The sequence below is a fragment of the Sus scrofa genome, chromosome 13, assembly GCF_054392235.1.
Source record: "Sus scrofa isolate SSC_HxYL_T2T_F1_AM1 chromosome 13, Sscrofa_HxYL_maternal_Yorkshire_Landrace_v2.0, whole genome shotgun sequence".
NCBI lineage: Eukaryota > Metazoa > Chordata > Mammalia > Artiodactyla > Suidae > Sus > Sus scrofa.
This window is the reverse complement of record NC_139395.1, coordinates 95,291,645-95,313,804: the sequence shown is the minus strand read 5'-3', so window position 1 is coordinate 95,313,804 and position 22,160 is coordinate 95,291,645. Positions and strand designations below refer to the sequence as shown.

Here is a 22,160-nt window from a genome sequence, read left to right as displayed (position 1 = left end):
CCACTGTGGCTCAGCGACAACAAACCTGACCAGTACCACTGAGGATGCGGATTCGATCCCTGGCCTCACTCAGTGGGTTTAGGATCTGCTGTTGCCGTGACTGTGGTGTATATTGGCAGCTGTAGTTCTCATTTGACCTCTAGCCTGGGAACTTCCATATGCCACAGGTATCACCCTAGAAAACAAAAACAGAAAAAGCCAAAAGTGTTGGTATCTGTTATACGTGTCATAAATCACATGACGTTATTAAATGTTACGTGAACTGATGGATTTTGAGTATGAAGGCAAAAAGTAGGGTTTTTAAGTTTTATTGGAGTGTAGTTGATTTACAATGTTCTCTTAGTTTCAGGTGTACAGCAAAGTAAATCAGTCATGCACATAAATATTTCCATTTTTTTTTCCCATATAGGTTTTTACACACTACTGAGTAGATTTTCCTGTGCTATACAGCAGGTTCTTGTTCATCATCTATTTCATACATTACTATGTATGTGTTTTTCCCACCCTCCAAATTTTTCCCTCCCTTCATTCATTTCACCTATGTATGGTAACCATAAGATTGGTATTTAAATCTGTAAATTTCTTTCTGTTTTTTAAGTAAGTTCTTTTGTATTGTTTTTATTAATACTAAATATAAGTGATATCATGTGATATTTGTCTTTGTCTAACCTCACTTAGTATGATAATCTCTAGGTCTGTCCATGTTGCTGCAAATGGCATTATTTCATTCTTTTTTATGGCTGAGTAATATTCCATTGTATATATGTACCACATCTTCATCCATTCCTCTGTGGATGGACATTTAGTTTGTTTCCATGTCTTGGCTATAGCACTGCAGTGAACATAGTGAACTTGTAAATAGTACTGCAGTGAACATAGGGATGCATGTATCTTTTTGAAGTAGAGTTTTCTCAGGGTATATGCCTAGGACTGAGATTGATGGATCATATGGTAGTTCTATATTTAGTTTTTTAAGGAACCTCCATATTGTCCTCCATAGTGTAAGAGTAGTTTTTGTTTTCTTTTTTTAAAAAATATTATTTTTATTATAGTTGATTTATAATGTTCTGCCAATTTCTGTTGTACAGCAAACTGACCCAGTTATACATATGTATATGCATTCTTCTTCTCACATTATCCTCCATCATGTTCCATCACAAGTGGTTGGAGATAGTTCCCTGTGCTGTATCTCATTGCTTATCTACTCGAAATGTAATAGTTTGCGTCTACTAACCCCACACTCCCAATCCATCCCACTCCCTGCCGCCCGGCAAACTCAAGTCTGTCCTCCATGTCCATGATCTGTTTCTGTTTTGTAAACAGATCATTTGTGCCATGTTTTAGACTCCACATATAAGCGATATCATATGGTGTCTTTCTCTTTCCGACGGACTTCACTTAGTATAGGACTCTAGTTCCATCCATGTTGCTGCAGATGACGTTATTCTGTCCTTTTTATGGCTGAGTAGTATTCCATTGTACCACATCTTAATCCATTCATCTATTGATGGACATTTAGATTGTTTCCATGTCTTGGCTATTGTGAGTAGTGCTGCAGTGAACATAGGGGTGCATGTATCTTTTTCAATGAAAGTTTTGTCCAGATGTATGCCCAGGAGTGGGATTGCTGGATCATATGGTCGTTCTATATTCTGAAGTATTTCCATACTGTTTTCCATAGTGGTTGTACCAATTTACATTCCCACCAGCAGTGTAGGAGGGTTCCCTTTCCTCCACATCCTCTCCAGCATTTGTTGTGTGTTGACCTGTTAATGATGGCCACTCTAACTGGTGTGAGGTGGTACCTCGTTGTTCTGATTTGCATTTCTCTAATAATTAGTGATGTTGAGCAATTTTTCATGTGCCTGCTGGCCATCTGTGTGTCTTCTTTGGAGAAATGTCTATTTAGGTCTTCTGCCCATTTTTTAATTGGGTTGTTTATTTTTTTGTTGAGTTTTATGAGTTGTTTGTATATTTTGGACATTAAACCTTTGTGGGTTGAGTCATTTGCAAAAATTTTCTCCTATTCTATGGGTTGTCTTTTCGTTTTTTTAATGGTTTCCTTTGCTGTGCAGAAGCTTTTGAGTTTAATTAGGTCCCATTGGTTTGTGTCTTTATTGCAGGAGGTGGATCAAACAAGATTTTGCTGTAATTTATATCAAAGAGCATTCTTCCCAATGCTTTCCTTTAGGAGTTTTATAGTATCTGACCTTATATTTAGGTCTTTAATCCATTTTGAATTTATTTTTGTGCTTGGTGCTAGAAAATGTTCTAATTTTATTCTCTTACATGTGGTTGTCCAGTTTTCCCAGCACTATTTATTGAAGAGACTGTCTTTCCTCCACTGTATGTTTTTACCTCCTTTGTCATAGGTTAGTTGACTATAGGTGCTTGGGTTTATTTCTGGGCTTTCTATCCTATTCCATTGATTTCTGTATTTCTGTTTTTATGCCAGTACCATACTGATTTGATGACTATAGCTTTGTAGTAGTGTCTGAAGTCAGGGAACCTGATTCTTCCAGTTCCTTTTTTTCTTTTCAATATTGCTTTGGCTATTTGAGGTCTTTTGTGTTTCCATACAAATTTTGAAATATTTTGTTGCAGTTCTGTAAAGAATGTCCTTGGTAATTTTATAGGGATTGCATTGAATCTGTAGATTTCCTTAGGTAGTATTGTCATTTTGACTATATTGATTCTTCCAATCCAAGAGCATTTTTCCATCTATTCATGTTTTCTTTGACTTCTTTCATGAGCATCTTATAGTTTTCAGAGTACAAGAATTTTGTCTATTTAGATAGGTTTATTCCTATGTATTTTATTCTTTTTGATGCAATTGTAAATGGGATGTTTTCCCTAATTTCTCTTTCTGGTCTTTCACTGTTAGTGTATAGAAATGCAGTTGATTTCTGTGTGTTAATCTTATATCCTGTGACTTTACCAAATTCTTTGATGAGCTCTAATAGTTTTCTGGTATTGTCTTTAGGATTTTCTAGGTGTGGTGTCATGTCATCTGCAAACAGTGGTAGTTTTATTTTTTCTTTTCCAATTTAGATTCCTTGTATTTCTTTTTCTTCTCTGATTGCCACTGCTAGAACTTCCAGAACTATGTTGAGTAACACTGGCAAAAGAGGACATCCTTGTCTTGTTCCTGATCTTAGTGGAAATGCTTTCAGTTTTTCATCATTGAGAATGATTTTAGCTGTGGGTTTATCATAAATGACTTTTATTACATTGAGGTAGTTCCCCTCTATGCCCACTCTCTGGAGAATTTTTATCATAAATGGGTTTTGAATTTTATCAGAAGCTTTTTCTGCATCTATTGAGATAATCAGATGGTTTTTAATTTTCAGTTTGTTGATGTGGTATATCACAGTGATAGATTTGTGGATATTGAAGAATCCTTTCATCCTTGAGATAAATCCTACTTGATTGTGGTGTATGACCTTTTAAATGTATATTTATTTGTAGTTTGCTAATATTTTATTGAGGATTTTTGCATCTATGTTCATCAGTGATATGGGCCTATAATTTTCTTTTTTGTGTGGTATCTGTCTGGTCATGGTGGCTTCATAGAATGAGCTTGGGAGTATTCCTTCCTCTGCAATTTTCTGAAGTTTCAGAAGAAGAGGTGTTGACTCTTCTCTCAATGTTGGTAGAACTCAGCTCAGAAGCCCTCAGGTCCTGGACTTTTGTTTTTGGAAGTTTTTAAATCACATTTTCAATTTTAGCACTTGTGATTGGTCTATTCATATTTTTTATTTATTTCTGGTTCAGTCTTGGTAGGTTGTTCCTTTGTAAGAATCTGTCCATTTCTTCTAGGTTGTCCATTTTATTGGCATACAGTTGCTCATAGTAGTCTCTCATGAGCCTTTGTATTTCTGCAGTGTCATTTGTAACTTCTTTTTCATTTCTAATTTTATTGACTTGAACGCTCTCCATTTTTTTTTTCATGAGTCTGGATAACAGTTTATCAATTTTGTTGATCTTTTCAAAGAACCAACTTTTGGTTTCATTGATCTTCTCAATTGTTTTCTTTGTCTCTTTTCTGCTCTCATCTTTATGATTTTTTTCCTTCTACTAGTTTTGGGCTTTGTCTGGTCTTCCTTCTCTAGATGTTTGAGGTGTAAGGTTAAGTTGTTTATTTGAGTTTTTTCTTCTTTCCTGAGATAAGATTGTATTGCTGGAGTTCCCGTCGTGGCGCAGTGGTTGACGAATCCGACTAGGAACCATGAGGTTGCGGGTTCGGTCCCTGCCCTTGCTCAGTGGGTTAACGATCCGGCGTTGCCGTGAGCTGTGGTGTAGGTTGCAGACGCGGCTCGGATCCCGCGTTGCTGTGGCTCTGGCGTAGGCCGGTGGCTACAGCTCCGATTCAACCCCTAGCCTGGGAACCTCCATATGCCGTGGGAGCGGCCCAAGAAATAGCAACAACAACAACAACAACAACAACAACAAAAAAAAAAAAGACAAAAAAAAAAAAAAAAAAGATTGTATTGCTATAAACTTCTGTCTTAAGAACTGCTTTTGCTGTGTCCCATAGGTTTTGGATTGTTGTATCTTCATTGTCTTCATTTTGCTTATCTTTATGTATCTTTTATTTTTATTTATTTTTGTCTTTTTTTTTATGGCCGCCTCATGGCATGTGGAAGTTCCCAATTAGGGGAACTAATTGGAACAATTGAACTAGGGGTCTAATTGGAGCTGCAGCTGCCAGCCTACACCACAGCCACAGCAATGCAGAATCCAAGCTGTGCCTATGACCTACACCACAGCTCATAGCAACACCAGATCCTTAACCCACTGAGCAAGGCCAGGGATCAAACCCACATCCTCATGGATACTAGTAGGGTTTGTGACCACTGAGCCATGACAGGAACACCTCTCTATGTATCTTTTAATTTCCTCTTTGATTTCCTCAATGATCCATTGGTTGTTCAGTAGCATATTGTTTAGCTTCCAGGAGTTGATTTTTTGCTATTTTTTTCTTGTAGTTGATTTCTAGTCTCATAGCATTGTGGTCAGAGAAAATGCTTGAAATTATTTCATTTTTTTTTTTAAGTTTACCAAGGCTTGATCTGTGGCCCAAGATGTGATCTATTCTGGAGAATATTCTGCTGCTTTGGGGTGAAAAGTTGTATAGACACCAATTAAATCTCTTTGGTCTAGTGTATCATCTAAGGCCTGTGTTTCCTTGTTGATTTTCTGTCTGGATGATCTGTCCATTAAAAATATGGAATGCTTCATGAATTTGCATGTCATCTTTGTGCATGGGCCATGCTAATCTTCTCTGTGTTATTCCAATTTTAGTATATGTGCAACCTAAGCGAGCACAAGAGTAGGGCTTTTTGAAAAGTGGCTTGAATGTTTTGAAAGGACTCAAAAAGGTGAGAGTGACTGCCCCTCTCCGCTAACATGAGGTGTTGGTGAAAAAAACTTGACTATTTTTATTGGGGGTGGTGGAGGCAGGGGAATCGAAACACTCGGGCAGACCCTTGCCCTCAGTGTCTTCTCGTGTGTCCTTAGGAACCCTCTCCACCTAAAAGAAGCTGGCCTGGAGAGTTGTTGCTGATGGATGGGGTTTGTGAAAACGCCAAAGCCTGCTCCAAAAGCAAAGCCTTGGCCCTGCATCAGATCGTTTATAAATGTATAGGTTTAATTTAAAGCTAAAGTTCACCCAGACACTTTTTTGGAGTGATTCCCTGCTTCGACCATTCTTTTCTGCTTTACCAAGCCAGCCGAGGCTGCAGGAGAGGGCTTCTGCCACAGCTAGAATGGGGCTGAGGGCCGACTGCTAGGAGCTGAGACTTACCTGCTCAGCGGAAGCCACATCATGGACCACATCTCTGTGTTGTCTATGAGCTCGGGCTCTATCCTGAGAACAGAGGGGAGCAGGGGAGGGACAGTGTATTCAGGAGAGGCTGCACCGGGAGTGGGGAGCAGGACAGTCTGTGTGGCCCCATGGATGCAAGGAAGGCCAGGGCCAGCTGCCTCAGAGGGGTTGGAGAAGAAAGGAGGTCAGAGAGAGGTCTAGGAAGAGGAGTGGATAGGATTCAGTGATGGATGAATTGAGAGAAGGATGGTGGTGGTAAGAAAGAGAGGGACCCAGAATTCCTCTCGAATAACTGCATGGTTGGTGGTGCTGTCTGTTTATGGAGAATTGGAGAAAATAGTATAGATAAACTGAGGGGAGGGGCATTCTAGGTGGAGAGAAGAGCACCTGGGAAGGAAGGAAGCAAGAGGCTCCTGGCCAGATGCCTGCATCATTTAGCGAGCATTTATTAAATACCATCTGTGTACCAGGTTGAAGGCTAGGAATGTTGGGAACAAGCATGCTGTTCTCAGACACACAGGAGGAAGGGCCAGCCTGGGAGGGACTTGGCTGCTGGACGGGTAGTGAGGCATGGGCTTTCTATCCCCAGGGCTAGTGACTTGGGAAGATGATCTACTTTTGTGGAGAAACAGTGCATCATGGCTGGTTGAGTTCTGAGAGGTGGAAAACAGCAAGTGGGATGGTGCTGGTCCCTGGACAGACGCCAGAAACTCGCCTTAGGAAGTGGAGGCAAAAGAGCAGAGGGAGAAGTCAGCTTTTTATAGTTTTCTATTTTTTAATTAAACTGTTTTTTATTTTAAAAAAAAAACCCTTTGTATGAGATTTTTAACAATATCACTTACCTTTTGCACATCTCATGACACATTGAGAAGTGTGAGGCTTTTTTGCATCAGAATTTTTTTTTTTTTGGCTATGCCTTGCCCACGACACATTCAAGCTCATGGGCCAAGGGTCGAACCCATGCCACAGCAGTGACCTGAGCCACTGCAGTGACAGCACCAGATCCTTTACCCACTGAACCACACGGGAACTCCTGCATCAGGATTTTTTAACAAACCATCGTGGAGTCTGTTTTTATTTGCAGAATGGCCTCTTAGGAACCTTTTACCCTGAGCATAAGTATTTTTATAAACTGGAATAGAGACAGGAGATGACAGAATAATACCAATAGGGAGACATTTGTGAAGCAGGGATTCCTTAAACTGGAACGTCTCACATTTTTTTTTCTCTCTGTATCCATCCGTTGCTTTAACATCTTAAATCTATGGTTTCAACAAAATAGGGGTAAGATGCTTAGGGTGAAACCCACTTTGTACTTTCAGTTTGAGTGTTTTTAATCCTCTTTTGAGTAGATGTGCCTCTCCTGGTTAAGCATCTCAAGCTCAGGTTTTTCTTCTCTGGCCTTTGTCTCTGGACCTCTATAGTTCCCGGCAGCCAAAGCTGTTCGCTCTCGCAGAGCAGCATTTGGTTCTACAGTGATTTGGTTCTTCTTTCTCGGGGGAAAGAAGGAATGGTGGTTTACTGGCTCTCCATCCCCTCTCCCAGGGGAAGAGACTGTGGGGCATCTGTTCACTCTTGCTTTCAAAATTAAAGTGGATTGAATTTAGTTTTGAGAATTTTGCAATTCCATTTAAACATTGTGCTGTTGGGGACCTGGGAATCCAGGCTGTGAAGCCACCCAAGCTGTCATCCCCTGGTTCCCACCCAGGTCTGAAGACACAGCTGGAAAGCCAGCGGTGTGGGGCCGGATCCCCACTCGTTCCTCCTCCCTATATAGCCTTGAACAAAATTCACTTCTCTGAGCCCCAGTTTTCTCATCTGCAAAGGAGGAATAATTGCATTGAATGGAAATAATAGGTATAAGCGGCTAGCACCAGTGCCCCATAAATATAATATGACTCAAATGCTATCTCTGTAGCTTTCCTTGGCTCATCCACTCAGAGCCACTTTGCCTTGTTTCTGGTCCCCCTGGCATTTTGTGGGTACCCACATTTAATGGCTTATGGCTCTTGTCTCATGGGGCTCTTCCACCAGCCGTGGGCCACCTCTAGAATGAGATGCTGCTGAATCACCTATCGGAGCCCCTACCCGGCCTGAGCACTTGACTCAGGGCAGACCCCAAGGTGCAGGTCTTCCCCAGGCACGTGTCCTCCCAGCATCACCTCCAGCCTGGGCTCAGGCTGTGGACCTGGACCTTTCCTTTTCTGCCCTGAAGCTGGGTGGAAGAGGAAGGCTGGACACAGGTCAAATAGTCCAGCAGTGGATGGGAGCTTCCTGAACACCTGGGGGGAGGTGAGAGGCATTTAGATAAATACTTGCTTTGGAACAGCAGAGGAGAAATGGCAGGGACAGGAGCTCTGAGTCACAGCTGCAGAAGCTCTGACAGGCCATTAGGAGGATGGTGGGGGTGTGCCGGGTAAAATGAAAGAAGGCCGTTGTGTACCCCTGGCCGGGACACTGAGGTCAAGACCCTGGTGTTTGCTCTGTCCTCAGACCAGCCAGCTCCCACAGGCAGCCCGCACTGTACCTCCAGCTTGGACCACCTTAACTCCAGCAGCTGCCTTTTGAGATGTGCCCCCGGCTTCGCAGGAGCCTGGAATCTCATCATCGGATGGAAAAGCAGTTCAAAGCCCTTGGCAGTGGGTCAGCAGTATCATCTTCAAATAAAGTGCCGCATGTTATTAGCTTCCGCTCTCTTAATATCACGGATGTTAGGCAGACTTCCTCCTCTCAGGATAACCTCTGGCTTTTGACTCATTTGGCGTGAATATATGTGGAATCCTCGGTGGAGGTTTTAATCAAATTTTTTCCCCTTCAGATTACTTAGAAATATGCTTTCTCCAGCTAAGGCCCACTGCAAAAACTGCTTTGCCAAAAAATGGGACTTCTTAGAAGACTTAGAGATAAAAATCATAGAGTGGGAGCCATTGTATAGTTTCTTACTCAGGAGTTTTCATGTTACAAATGTTTTATGCTCTTCAGGTCTCTCTATATTATCATTTCTGGCAAGTTCTTCATCTAACCAGGCCGGAGTGAGTCTCCTGCATTCTTACAAATTCTTGCAGAAATTATAGTTAAGGTGTCATGACAACTCTGTACCTCTTATTTTCCAAAAAACATTTTCCTTTTACGGTTGAAATGTTCATGCTCAATTAAATTAGGCGATTTTTTAGAAATAATCACTTCTGAGGTGTTGGACTGAGGAAGATTTTATATTTTTTATGAAAAAGACTATGCAGTGGTTTTCTGTGGTTATTTCTTGGATACTGTTGTTGAGAGGAAATCAGATATTCCTTTTTGTAAGTGAAGTTTTGAAATCTCCCCTGAAGGGTTTTAGAAATAAGAGAGCTACTTCTCCCCTGGAATGATGTCAGTGACTTCTGCCTCCAGGAAAGGAAATGGAATAGAGAATCCCTCCAGGTCCTTTCCAGCCTTATATTTTTCTGAATTTATTACCTGCACAAAAAAAGGGCCTTTGGCATCCTCTGCTTTTGTTCCAGACTGCTGGTCTCATTAGGCCCTGGTGATGTGGATTGGAGGTCATGATTCAGTCCTTGGAGAAAACATAAAAAAAATCTCCATAACCCAAGAGCCTGGCTTATAAGGCAGTATCACTGTGTGATGGAAGCCTCAGCCCAAGCTCTGATTTTAGGTCTGTTACTGCCTTACTGTGTGACCTTGGATCCACAGCTTCGCCTCTCTGGTCCTCAAGTTTGCTCAACTATAAAATAGGGGGTTTTGAGGTCCCTGGTCATTCAGCAGGTTAGGATCCAATATTGTCACTGCTGTAGCTTGGGTTCAGTCCCTGGCCCAGGAACTTCCACATGCCACAAGTGCAGCCAAAAAAAAAAAAAAAAAAAAAAAAAATCCCCAAAACCAAAATAAAACAAACAACAGCAATAACAACAACAACAACAGAAAAGGGGTTTGGACCAGATGTTCAGATCCTGCAAATGGAAGCCTAAAACCAACAGAGTTTAATATTTGGGTGAAGCATAAGCTTTCTCAATACAGCGCTTCCTCTGCTGAAGGAAAACTCTCTAGCTCTTAGGCTTTGTTTTTGTGGTAATTTCTTTCAAATACAGGAGGTGAAAGTCTCTTTTGAAATTTGATGCAAGGAATCATATAATGTCATGACTTTATGATTTGCAGCACATCTTGGAGAAACATACTTTGAAAAATAAACACTTCCCATGATATAGGGGACACAGAGAATTGGTTCCTCTCATTCCTCAGAAAGTAGTAATTTACTGAGCGCCATCACTGCAGAAGTGTTTGGAGAGACCCGTTACCTTCAAAGCCCTGTGTTCACATGGCATGTGTTTGAGATGGAAGTGACCCACGCTGCTGCTTTTATCCCCAAGGGAATTGCACTCATGGTTTCTTATTGTCCAGATATCTCATCTTTGCATTGTATTGATGTCCCAAGGCACACTCCCTTCATCTCTTCAGTGCCCCTGAATTCAGCAGTGCAGGGAGGGAAGGGCCCATGCATATTCCCCCAGCTTTATTAATGCCTTATTTGTGCACATTAATCCAAAAGAGCATTTCCAGTTGGAAAGTACCTGGAGGACTCTTTCAGTCCAAGGGCCCTGCCTTCCTATGTGGTGGAGCATGGTTGGGCTGCACTTGGGGTGTACACAGAGGAGGGAGGTGGAGGTTCCTTTTTCAAGTTGTAGTCTCCTATCCTGCTGGGTGGCTCACCAACAGGAGGAGAGCTGTGCTCAATAGCAAGCAAAATAAACACCTTCTGCAGCTCAATATCAAAAAAACAAACAACCCCATCAAAAAATGGGCAGAAGATCTAAACAGACAGTTCTCCAAAGAAGACATACAGATAGCCAAGAAACACATGAAAAGGTGTTCAGCATCACTCATCATTAGAGAAATGCAAATCAAAACCCCTATGAGGTACCACCTTATGCCGGCCAGAATGACCATCATCAAAAAGTTTATAAGCAGTAAGTGCTGGAGAGGATGTGGAGAAAAAGAAACCCTAGTACCCTAGTACTGTTGGTGGGAATGTACATTGGTGTAACCACCATGGAAAACAGTATGGAGATTCCTCAGAAAACTAAAAGTAGAATTACCATTTGATCCAGCAATCCCACCCCTCAGCACCTATCCAGAGAAAACCATGACTCGAAAAGATAGATGGGGAGTTCCAGTCGTGGCTCTGTGGTTAACGAATCCGACTAGGTTGTGGGTTCAATCCCTGGCCTCGCTCAGTGGGTTAAGGATCTGGTATTGCCATGAGCTGTGGTGTAAATCACAGACGCAGCTCGAATCCCTAGTTGCTGTGGCTCTGGTGTAGGCTGGCTGCTACAGCTCCGATTAGATCCCTAGCCTGGGACCCTCCATATGCTGCAGGTGTGGCCCTAAAAAAGATAAATTAAAAAAAAAAGATACATGTACTGGAATGTTCATTGCAGCACTCTATACAATAGCCAAGACATGGAAACAACCTAAATGTCCATCAACAGAGGAGGGGATCCAGAAGATGTGGTACATGTACACAGTGGAATATTACTCAGCCATTGAAAGGAAAGAAATAACAGCATTTGCAGCAACATGGATGGACCTAGAAATTATCATGCTAAGTGAAGTCAGCCATGCAGTGAGACACCAACATCAAATGCTTTCACTGACATGTGGAATCTGAAAAAAGGACAGACTAAACTTTTTTGCAGAACAGATGCTGACTCACAGACATTGAAAAACTTATGGTCTCTGGAGAAGACAGTTTGGGGGGTTGGGGGAAGTGCTTGGGTTACAGGATGGAAATCCTGTGAAATTGGATTGTTAGGATCATTATACAACCACAGATGTGATAAATTCATTTGAATAATAAAAAAGAGACACCAACATCAAATGCTATTACTTACATGTGGAATCTGAAAAAACAACACAATGAACTTCTTTGCAGAACAGATACTGACTCACAGACTTTGAAAAACTTATGGTTTCCAAATGAGATAGATTGGGGCGGTGGGGGAATGCGCTGAGAGTTTGGGATGGAAATGATATAAAATTTGGTTGTGATGATTGTTGTGCAACTATAAATGTAATAAAATTCATTGAGTAATTTAAAAAAAAAAATAGCAAGCAAGGAACTGTCTACTCACTGGTGAGAAAACCACTCTTCCAGGGGGTAAAACAACCTTTGGAAATATCCTCACATAGAATTGTTTTGGAAGTGCTCCTAAGTCACTTTTCCCCTCGGCTTTGATGTGAAACAGATGAGCCAGTGAAACACTGCTTTGCCCCACTCCTGTGGAAGAGACAATAGACACACTTACCTGGGACTTTGATCTACTGACTGTGCCTTTCTTTTATAAGTAAAAACATGGCAGCCCCACTAGGGCGCTTGGTGTAAAAGCCAAGGTTTTTGCCTCCAGCCCCATGACATTACCTAGTTTACAGGCAACCTCCAGAAGCCACAGCCAGTCTTTGAAGACCACCGGCTGCCCAGTCCTTCCTCAGGCCACAGTGTACCTGGCACCTGTTAGTGTTCTGTGCATATCTTTAGGGCATGTTCACCTTTTCTTTCTTTTTAAAAATTAAACTGTAGTTAATTTACAATGTTATGCCAATTTCTTCTGTACAGCAAAGTGTACCCAGTCATACACATGTATACACATTCCCTTTCTTATATTATCTTCCATCATGGTCTATGCCAAGAGACTGGATATAATTCCCTATGCTATATAGTAGAACCTCATTGCTTATCCATTCTAAATGTAATAGTTGGCATCTACTAACCCCAGACTCCTAGTCAATCCCACTTTTCTTTCTTAAAATGACAAAAACAGTGAACACTTAAGGAAAAAGCACATTCACCTAAAGTAGTACGTCTAGGTCTGTCCACCCCTTCTGCCATCCCCCCAGCAACCCTCCCCTTTCCTTAGTGGTAATGACTTAACATTTCATGATCCCCTATCCAATGGATCTATACCGTCTATAAGTGTATATATTATGTATTATCCCTGTATATTACAACATAGATGGCTTCAACCAACCAAAGTGAAATAATACTACAATGCTATCTACAACATTCTTCCCCCCTCAACATTTACTCATTGATAACCTCTCATGTCATTATATGCATAGAAATATACATATGCTATGTGTCTATGTATATACATATGCATTTAATAGCTGCATGGTATGATACGGGGTTTAACCATTCCTCCGTTGGTAGACATTTGGGTCTCTAATTTTTCGACATTCCATATAAACCTTCAGAGAATAGCCTTGTAACATATGCTTGCAGGCATCTGGCTGTGTTTATTAATAATTACAATGAAGTTATTTGAAGATGTGCTCCCTTAGCACATACACTTGGGCGCACGCACACACACACACACCTGCACAGCTCTATCTGAACTCTGAGGTTAATTTATGGAAAGTTTCTTAAATCCTTGGTGCCCTTTTCACACTTAACTATTTAGATGTTTGCTTTAAGAACTAGATATGTTTTCTTCATGCACTCAATCCCCTGCTTCAAGGAGGGGAATTACCTAGAGCTACTTCCAAGCACCCAGGTGTGTGGCTGCCTGATTTTTTTACCCTATGCTTCTTGGACCTGGCTGCCCTACATTCAACTCTCTAATGTTCCACTTGCTTGGAGGAAAGAAGTTGAATTCTGCCAAAAACCATCAAAAGAACCATAGAGTGGGGTGGTTTTGTATAAACTGAAACCCTCCCTTGCAGCACCTCCACGGGTGTATTTGTTTCCTAAGGCTGCTGTAACAAAATATCATAAACTTGGTGGTTTAAAACAACAGAAATTTGTTATCTCCGAATTCTGGAGACCAAAAATCTGAAATTAGTATCACTGAGACAAAAATCAAGGGGTCAGCAGGGCCATATGCCCTTTGGAGGTTCTGGGAGTGTGTGTGTTGTGAGGGGGGAAGGGTTCTGTTTCTTGCCTCTTCCAGCTTCTGGTGGCTGCTGGCATTCCTTGGCTTGTGGCTACAGCTCTCCAATTTTCAAGGCCAGCATCTCCAAATTTCTGTCTGTTCCATCTTCACATGGCCTTTCTTCTGTGTGTGCATCAAATCTCCTTTTCTCTCCTTCTTACAAAGATATATGTGACTTGCATTTAGGGTCTTCTTAGGAGTAATCCAGGGTAACCTCCTTAAGATCTTTAACTGACTCGCATGTGCCAAAGCCTATTTTACAAATAAGGTCACATTGACAGTTTTTAGGGATTAGGATCTGGTGCGTTTGGGGACGTCATCCAACCTGCTACTAAGGAATTTTCCAACCTCTTTTCCAGCATGCTTTAACTTACTTCTGGGGCACACTTGATATTTCCTTTGAACTTCAGAAGAATGTATTTTCACTCATAAGGAAGTCAGAAAGAGTTGTTATTTCATTCTGTGCATTGAAAAATGGGCTAGAAAGTCAAGGTCAGACAGAAAAATCTCTGGCTGACAAGCTCTATAAACTGGAGACTACATGGTTTGAACCACACATACAGCCATATAACAGTTTGCCTGCCCTACCTAGAAGGAGTTGAGAAGCATCTGTTCTGCCTTCCCTCCTGCAGACCAAACCACATCCAAACCATGAAATTCATCATTTATACTTGCCCAGAGGATGTGCCTACAAGTGTTTTACTGTTGTGAAAACAACGGGGGGCATTGGCCGATATTAACGGCATCAGGCCAGGGGAAGCATACACCTCTCAGGTGGTCAGTGGCATTAAAATACAAGGATGAAGTTCATGAGCACACATTTAACTGACAGAATGTCGGCTCCTTAAACTCCCCAGTGTGAAAGGCCTATTGTAGTTTTGGACTTGGCCCTGCCTTTGCCACGTGAATGCTAATGTCTTGTACTCCCATTTCCCAATTTCACAGCAGACCTGCATGCTCATAAATTAAACTGCATTGCTCAGCATTATCGTGTGCGTTCTAGGATTTAGTCCAAAATGACCCAAACTACTGCCTATTTCAGCAGAACTCCCTTTGGCCACCGCCTGTTAATATGTTATAGAGACATTAGGACAGCGGTTTGAGAGTGCAGATCAGGCAGGTAGAGGACACACCTCCCCACAAAGAGGCGATGAGCATGGGGAGATGCTGGCTGCCACCTTTCAGACAGAGGGTGGGGTCTAGGCAGACCTGCCTCACCAGAAACAGAAAGATTGGTGTGTCTGCCAGTCTTTTTCTCATAAAGAGTCTCAAATGTGAATGGTTAGGGTTTAAAAAACAGGAAATCAGTTGAAAGAAGTGAAATCAAACAGCCCCAAATATGGCTAGTTTTTGTCATTTTCTAAGCCAGTGAGGGAAATTAAAATACATACTAAAATGCCCACCACTGAACCAGGTTGTCAAGGGTAAAGGAAATATAGCAATGCTTTGCTTCCCAATATAATAAACACTGATGCTTTTACAACAAAAATAATGCGTGGGTTTTTTTTAGAAATTCAACTAAATCAGAAGGGCTTTTTAATATAAAGTTACAGCTCATCCCTACCCCCTTGCCTACTTCCCAAAGGTAGCGTCTTTAGTCTTTTTAAATTATTTGGGAGATTGAATGCACAACTCTAAATTGTATCCTCATGAAATAGCCACTGAGTCCCATTAAGAAAGGCTGGTTTAACTCATTTATACTCTGCATCCTACCCTTCCTCCTTCCTCCCATTTTTGATGGGTCTGTTTTTTTTTTAATTGTTGTTTTATTGGTTACCATTTTGCTGTAAATAACACTCTTTGATTTATCAAGTCACAAATTGCTTTCTCAATATCCATCTCCCTTTCTTTCTTACAATCAGTTTTGTTGAAAGCAGCAATGTGCCATCTAAAAAAACTACACTTGTCAGTTTTCCCTGTGATAGGGACAGTCATGTCACAGTGTTCTGGCCAGTGAGATGTAAGCAGTTGTTGGATAGGGCTTCAAGAAAGCCCTATTATTAGCGGACTGACTCGCAGGTAGGCCTCTTTTGCCCTCGCCACTTCCTTCTTCTTACTTGGAACACTGATCTGATGGCTAGAACTGCAGCACTCATCTTGTGACCATGAGACAAGATGAGGCATATCCTAAGGATGACAGAGAAATCTAGAGGGATCCAGGGATATTGGTGATAATCAGAGCTGCTGCACTATCCCTGAACGGCCTACTTTCACTTCATTTTATGTGAGAGAAGTTTATGTCCTATCTTGTTTAAAGTACTGCTTTCCTCATATCTATTACAGTCAACTCTCAGTTTCTTATTCATAAGCCATAATCAGTATCTTGGCTCTCTTTGAAGTAAGAGGAAAACACTGGAGCTACTCTTCTTTGTCACATTATTCTTCCCCCAACACTTCCCTTCTGGTAGCTGTATTCTTACATTGCCAGGGTGTTAATATTACCTTTCTATTCTGTATTCACAATTAAGCTTTCTGTGCCTTTCACTGGATTGACTCTAAAAGCTGAATACCATTCAGTGGTATTTAAGTCATTCTGACTCCATGAATGTTCACTCCAATGTCAAGTAGCCCTGGACTATTCAAAGGGAAAATCTTACTATCAGAGTCAAATAAATTTTCTTTTCTCATATTCCATCAGGGCTTAAAATTGTGTCACATTATATTATTATATCACTTTTTGTTTTACTTGGATTTTCTAATGGTTATAGTTGAAAGAAAAATGCTTTCTCTGTAACCTCAGTATACCCAGCCTCTCAGCATCCACCTTTTTCTTAGAGGATTGCTTTTTCCTGTTCTGCCCTAGGCCATGCTCTATAGCCTGTACAACTCTCATCTAGCTTCATCTATGGGTTAAATCCCTTGCTTTCTGCCTTATTGGTTTTTCTTTCTGTTTGCTGGAACATGCTCTCAGTGTACTTCTTAAGAAAGCGTGCCTAAGTGGTAAACTCTGAGCCCATTCATTTATAAAAATGTATTTACTCTGTCTTTATACATAAATGATTGTCTAGCCAGATAAAGAATTCCAGATTCAAAGTCATCTTCTCTCAGAAGTATGCAGCCATTGCTCATTATCTCTGGCATCTCATGTTGCAAAGGAGACGTTAGATGCCAGTCTTATATTTATTCCTTTGTCTATGAAGTTTCTTATTCCCTAGAAATCTTTAGCATCTTTTCTTTTTCATTAGTGTTCTGATATTTCAGATTAGCAATTAGATTGATTTTGGTTGCAAGTAATAGGACACCAACTCAAAGCTACTTAATGTTAAAAAAATACTTAAGGCTCATGTAATTGAGATGCCCTGGTTAGGACTGACTTTCAGTCAGGGCTCTGGCTCTATTTCTCTGTGATTCTCTTGGTTTAAGCAACTGGGTGAATCTCAAAACAACCCTGATAGAAAAGAAAGCAAGGAAGCAAGGCACAGGTTAATGAGCAAGGCAGTGCAGTTGGAGCCTCGCATCAGAGAAGCTTGCCAAAGGAGACCTTTTATTGTAAAATTTTAATTGTGGTAAAATGCACATAAAATTTATCATCTTAACCATTTTTAAGTATACAGTTCAACAGTGTTAAGTACATTCATGCTGTTATACAACCATCTCCAAAACTCTCACATCTTACAAAACTGACACTATACCCCATTACACAGCTCCCCATTCCATCTAGCTCCTGACAGCTACCATTGTCCTCTCTGTCTCTATGACTTTGCTCTAGGTACCTCTTGTAAGTAGAATCATACAGTACTTGTGTTTTTCTGACACTTATTTCACTTAGCAGTTTCCTCAGGTTAGATTCATGTTGTAGCATGTTACAGAATTTCCTTTTTTGAAGGCCAAAGGGTAGTCCATTGTATGTAAATACCTTGTTTTGGATATCTATTCATCCATCAATTAACATTTGGGTTGTTTCCACATTTTAGCTATTGTGAATGCTGCTGCTGTCAATTTGGGTATACAAACATCTGAGGCTGTGCCTACAATACTTTGGGGGTATATATATATATATATGTATATATATATAACTATGTATATATATATATATGACTATATATATATATATAGTTTTTTGTCTTTTTAGGGCCACACCTGTGGCATATGGAGGTTCCCAGGCTAGGGGTCCAATCAGAGCTGTAGCCACTGGCCTACGCCACAGCAAGGCCAGATCTGCAGCCTACACCACAGCTGCAACCTAAACCACAGCTCACAGCTATTAACCCACTGAGCAAAGCCAGGGATTGAACCTGTGTCCTCATGGCTGCTACTCAGATTCATTAACCACTGAGCCATGATGGGCACTCCTGTATTTTTAATTTTTTGAGGAACTTCCATAATGTTTTCCACAGTAGCTATACCATTTTACATTCCCACCAGTAGTGCAGAAGGATTCGGGTTTCTCCACACCCTCACCAACACTTTTTGCTTTCTGTTTTTGATAGTTGCCATCCATCCAGATGGATATGAAGTGGAATCTTATTGTAGTTTTGATTTGCCTTTCACTAATGATTAGTGATGCTGAGCATCTTTTCATGTGCTTATTGGCACATATATATGTTCTTTGAAGAAATGTCTATTCAAGTCCTTTCTTAATGGGGTTGTTTTTGTTGTCACTAAGGAGATCTTTTATGTTGGCCTAATATATGCCAGGTCTAATAGGTAGAAATAAGTAGAAAGGGCATTGTGGGGAGAGGGACCAGCAGGAGCAAAGGCACCAATGATGCGGATGTGTTCAGGCTTCCTTGAGTCACCAGGCTGTGTTGGGCCAGAGGCACAGATAGTTAAGCAGCCAGCACTGAAGTAGGAAAGGCACAGCTGTCTCCACCTATGAAGAATTGGAGCAAGGAGGATATCTTCCCGGGGACCACTGAAGGTGGGAAGACAGTCCCACCAGATGCAGAGCTGCCCTCGAGAAGTCCCTGGGCAGGGACATAGGGACAGTGAATGCAGTTGAGAGGGGTCTGTCAAGAGGCTTAGGAGGCAACTGCCCCTGGGATTATATTCTGAGGGCCCGGTGTCAACCAAAAATCATTTGTTCACAAGAGTCCCTGGAAATTCCCAGTCCAGTGCCACATTAGGGTCCAACCTACCAACCCTTCTCTGGTCCCACACAGCGGTCTTCCCTCAAGCACAGGTGCAGTTTCTCTCCAGCTTACAACCCAGATGAACTTTGACTTTAGGGACTGTGTTATACAGAAAGCCCCTGTGTTATCACACTGGAATTGCACTTGGCCCGCAGAAGTGCACAACACTGTGAGGGGGAAGTAAGAACCGAGAACTCCCAAGTCCACAAGTAACCAAATACTTGAACAAACAGTAGCTGTATCAATAAAGGTATTTTAGCAGCTCACTTAGAAAGTCTAGAGAGAGGTAGTACTAAGTGAAATCAGTGACTTGATGAGCCCAGGTCTCCGGGTAGCCCTTCCTCTCTGCAGGTCTCCAGGCCTGCCTGCCCTTTGTGGTGAGAGCAGGGCTGTGTCAGACCTAAGGGGCCACAACCTACATCACATGCAGTGTCCAGGGTGGGAAGGGCAGAGCAAGGGCCTTCCCATCGCTGGTCTTTCGTCAGGGGTAATGTCTTAACCAGAGGCCTCTAGGCCCCACCTCTTACATCTCATTGGCTGGGACTGGGTCACATGTTGACACCCAGCCAATCACAGCAAAGGGAATGCGTTGCCACGGGGGACTTAGTGCCATGGTTTTTGTCTGGCTCCGTGTCCTTGTCCCTAAACAAAATCAGGTTTGTTAGCAAGGAGAAAAGATAATACTATGCTGGGGGAAGGACCAGCAGAATCTGCCACATCACACTCCTCCTGGAACATCTGCTCATAGAAGACAGTAAGCTTAAATCATTTCATTTTGGCTATATTTTCCTTTACACTTAAGTTTTTATTTTGTTGATTTAGCATGGCCAGAACACGCCAGACAAATTCGCATGAGCCCAGAGGCCTGTGGGATGAAGCTTCACCGTCTTAATTTTGGAGCTGATACCTCCAGATGTCTGTATCTGGCTTTACCCCAGCCTCTGTAGTGCTCTGTAGTTCTGGCCTGACTGGATTCTACCTCTACACATTGACCTTCAGGGAGCAGGATCTGCCTGTTCCTCAGGGACCAAGACCCTCCTCCCTGGGGCCTCTGGGCAGCCTCTCTACCCTAGCTTCCAGTAACCCCATGCTTGTGGCTTGGACACTCACAGATCACCATGTATCACAATGACCTGTAAAAAAAAAATGCCAGCAACCGAAGTGTACCAGATAAATACATTTAGTTCTTCAGAAATCATAGAAGCAAACTAACCTCTTGGCTGGTTTTTTAAATTCATGCGTAGTGCAGAAAGTCACCAAGTGCTAACGTTGTGGTAGTGGACCTGGTGCAGGTCACCTGGAGTGATTTGTATGACCTGCTGGTAGATATGCTGGGCCTCTTTGACTCTCCCAGCCTGGGCTCACATTGCCTGGAATACAGGCTTCATTAAATCCCTGCTTCTATACATGTCGGGCTGGTGCCCTGAGACAAATAGTGGCTTCACTTGGCTTGTGCTGACAGGAACAGGGTGAATCTGTTGTGGACAGTGCGTCTTTAAAGAGGGCTGGCACATGTGAATCCTGTTCCCTTAGTTGGTTATGGAAGGCTTCGTCCTCCTCTTAAAGCTGTGTGGGAGTCCTAATGCATCTTTTTAGTTCATCGTCAAGGTGCCCTTGTGGATGGGTGTTGGGTTACCCCCATTTATAGAGGACTGAAGGCTTGTTCAAGGTCGCAGAGCTTGGGAGGAAAAAGCCAAGCTTTTTCCATTCCAGAGGTTCCCGCAAATACAAGCACAGGCAACCTCAGCTCAAGGCCAGAAGAAGCACCCCATGGCCATCACTATTTGTGTGCATGTCTTTGTACGAATGAGAAATGTTATCTTGTGCATGAGCTTCAGTGGGGATGTGGGCAGTCCTGCTAGTGAATTCTGAAGCAGTAACTGGGAGAAGAAACAAAATAAGGTTTGTCTGTTTAAGAGTCATAGAGATGGCAGTTATTCCTATGAACTTCCCACCATTTGAGCCTCATTTCTGGCCAACACAAAGGTGATTATGCATAACATTTGAAAATGTTGGGTGAATTCAGTTAAAATTTTTGATTGGTCACAGCCCTAAACCTGGCTCAGGTCCGATCTGACTTCATAGATTGCTGCTCAGATTTGCAGTTATCTGCTCGTGACTGTCATATTCTGCTTATAGTTCAATAAAGAAGGAAATATGAGCTGCTTGGCTTATAATTTCTGAAGAAAATTATATTACATGAAATGGAAAAGGATTGCCCAGTGAAGTTCTCAAATGAATACCTATCTTTCAGCAGCAAGACTTGCCTGCATCTCCCCTGCTGTGGTTCATGGGCCTCCCGCTGGCCTGTCCTGCCATCATGGAGAGCCTAGCCAGCTCCTCACCTTTCCAGATATTTCAGGAGCTTCCTGCCATCCTCCCATGGCCCAGAGGAACTTGAGAGCAGTGGCAACCTGTTTCTTTTTCAGTGAATGAATGATCAAGCAAGCTAAACAAAGTTGCCTTCTTTGTTAGATTTTTTTTCCTTCATTAGAATTGTTACATTTGATTTTAAAGCTGGTTCTAAAGTTCAGTCCAGGGGGACTTAGGATAGGGTAAAAAGCAGTTTGATGGAGCAGAGGCAGGGAGGGGTTGGCAGGTAAGTGATGAGTCTGGTGAACAGGTCATGACTGGATTACAAGAGCCTATGGATGCCATGCCGAGGCATTTCATTGTTATTCTGGGTGTGGTTAGGTGGCAGGGGATTAAGCAGGGAAGCACATGACCATGTTAAAAGATCCCTGGGTAGCTGAGCCAAAGATGGATCAGAGGTGAGACCAGAGACAGGAGACAGGTTAAGAGTGCGCTCAGGTCCAATTGAGAAATAGCCCCAAACCATGGTGGCAACTGTGAAATTTGAGAGAGGGCTGGAAAATAAAGATATTAAAGAGGTAAAACTGACAGGCCGTCAAGGCCAGGGAGAGGAAAGAGCCCAGATGGCTACCAGTTTTGTGGATTGGGCCCTAGAAATGCTGTCCCCTGCCATCATTATGAACAGTTCTGCATTTTGCTGCCATGTAGAGAAGTGCCCAGGGCTGTTGAGGGTGTGGGACTGCTTTCCCAACTCTAACTGTGGCTCACTGCCTCTGCAGGACTGGACTGGGGCCCTGGGGTACACCCTGGACAGGGCTTGAGCAGAGATAGCGAGGGGACAGAGGAGTCAAATGATGCCTTTGTGGTGGGAATCAGGAGTCAGGATCCTGGGTGGGGCCCAGCCAAGGTGGCCGACAGGGTTAATGGAATGAGAACAAAAGTCGAGTCTAGAAAGGAGCTGACACCCCAGATTGTGAGACAGAAGTTTGCATGGGGTGAAATAAAACAAACTGGAGACCTGGAAGA

At 42.3% G+C, this 22,160-nt stretch overlaps 1 protein-coding gene, 1 long non-coding RNA gene and 1 other non-coding gene across 12 annotated transcripts in view; 2 read left to right on the top strand and 1 right to left on the bottom strand.

The window, feature by feature from the left end:
• Positions 1-22,160, top strand: part of NMNAT3 (nicotinamide nucleotide adenylyltransferase 3) — a 149,858-nt gene that overhangs the window by 23,909 nt on the left and 103,789 nt on the right. The window lies entirely within an intron of this gene.
• LOC146397492 (uncharacterized) lies at positions 1,918-9,718 on the top strand. The gene is made up of 2 exons (XR_014824030.1): positions 1,918-4,174; positions 4,485-9,718. It is a non-coding gene; the product is annotated as an uncharacterized LOC146397492 (long non-coding RNA).
• LOC146397493 (U6 spliceosomal RNA) lies at positions 5,222-5,328 on the bottom strand. The gene has a single exon (XR_014825420.1). It is a non-coding gene; the product is annotated as a U6 spliceosomal RNA (small nuclear RNA).